The 1,629-nt window shown below is 42.8% G+C and overlaps 1 pseudogene; it reads right to left on the reverse strand.

The window, feature by feature from the left end:
* Positions 1-305: 305 nt before the first annotated feature.
* On the reverse strand, positions 306-1,091 carry LOC103286803 (40S ribosomal protein S4, X isoform-like; annotated as a pseudogene).
* Between the last annotated feature and the right edge of the window lie 538 nt (positions 1,092-1,629).

Raw genomic sequence — 1,629 nt, forward strand, 5'->3', positions numbered from 1 at the left:
AAGGGAATAAACAAATAAGTGAAATAAGAGCTTTTCAGGGGCTGATAGCTGGTTACAAACTGAAAAGTACAATGAACTAACTCAGGCATATAAAAAAAGGAAGAGGTTGAAGTGAGAATGACTTTAAGGTAAGGGACTGTCATACTCATTTAGCTGTTATGTCCCACAGGAAAAGGGAATTAAATTTAGGTTATGAATTATTAGCATCTTAGTGGGCATGTCCATATCCTCCATCTTCTCCCCCCACCCTCATGCTGCATTATCTTTAATTAAGTACAAGACTCTTCTAATCATATCACGTCAGTTCATTTCACCAACTGTTTGGTTGCCAGTCTCTTGTCTCTCTCTTCAGCAATGGTGAGGTGAATACCCTTTCCATGGGGAAGGGAAATCCATGGTTTGTTGCCTTTGCCGAAAACAAAAAGGTTGGAAAGCCGGGTAGCAAAGCTATTGCCAGTGGCATATTTGACTGAACTAGGTCAAAAGAACCAGGGTGTTTCTCTCTGTTGGTGATTACACCAATTCTTCCCCGATTGGCATCTCTGGTGATCATACTCAGGTTACTGGTGTCAAACTTGATGAAATCGGTAATTTTGCCAGATTCCAAATCAATCTGAATGGTGTTGTTCACCTTGATGAGGGGATCAGGGTAGCGGATGGTGCAAGCATCCTGGGTCACCAGATGAGGGGTACCCTTTGTGCCCACAAAGGTCTTCCTCACTTTGCACAGCTTGTACTTGGCCTCCTCAGGTGTGATACGATGAACAGCAAAGTGAGCCTTGGTGTCATAGACCAGACAGAAATTCTCTCCTGTCCTATAAATGCTGATGACATCCATAAAACCAGCAGGTTACATCGGTTTGGACCTTGCCATCGATCTTAATGAACCACTGCATGCAGATATTCTTTACTTCATCTCCTGTTAGGGCATATTTAAGTCTGTTTCTTAGGGAAATGGTGACAGGGAGACATTCTCTCAGCTCGTGGGGAACGGTAGATGGACTAGGAGCAAATACACTGGTCAGTTTATCCAGCAGCCAATGCTTTGGAGCTGCTACACGCTTCAGATGCTTCTTGGGAGCACGAGCCATGGCTGCACTAGGCACGGAAAGAGGACTCTCTTCTTGCTAGTAAAAACGAAGTGAAGTTTACCGCTGTGCCTTGGTCTCTGACGCAATGGTGTCTCACACAATGGTGTCGTGACGCTCTCACTGGTTGAGTTTTTATCATTCGAATGTTAAATGCCAATGGAGTCACAAGAGTGCAGATTTTATAACTGCCCTTTCAATGAAATGATGTTGCTTGGGTTTTGTATTTTATGTTGTACTTAATACAATAGCTATTTTTTTTTTTAAGTTGTAAGGAAATATCTGAAAACATTCAGGTCAAAATAGACCCTGGTGATAAAATGCTCTTAAACACAATGAATGGCTCACTAATAAAATAGTTTCTACAATCAAACTTGTAGGAATACAGGAAGAATACAGCAAGAGTTTTGAATTATACTAATATATAAAAACCCTGGGTCCGTCACGACCAGAGGCTCGACCAACTGGAAATCAGTCCTGCAGTCAGTGCTGGGTTGCCATGGCGACCCAGCACTGACTGCTGAGGGGGCTGTGAATCAGG

The sequence above is a fragment of the Eptesicus fuscus genome, chromosome 3, assembly GCF_027574615.1.
Source record: "Eptesicus fuscus isolate TK198812 chromosome 3, DD_ASM_mEF_20220401, whole genome shotgun sequence".
NCBI lineage: Eukaryota > Metazoa > Chordata > Mammalia > Chiroptera > Vespertilionidae > Eptesicus > Eptesicus fuscus.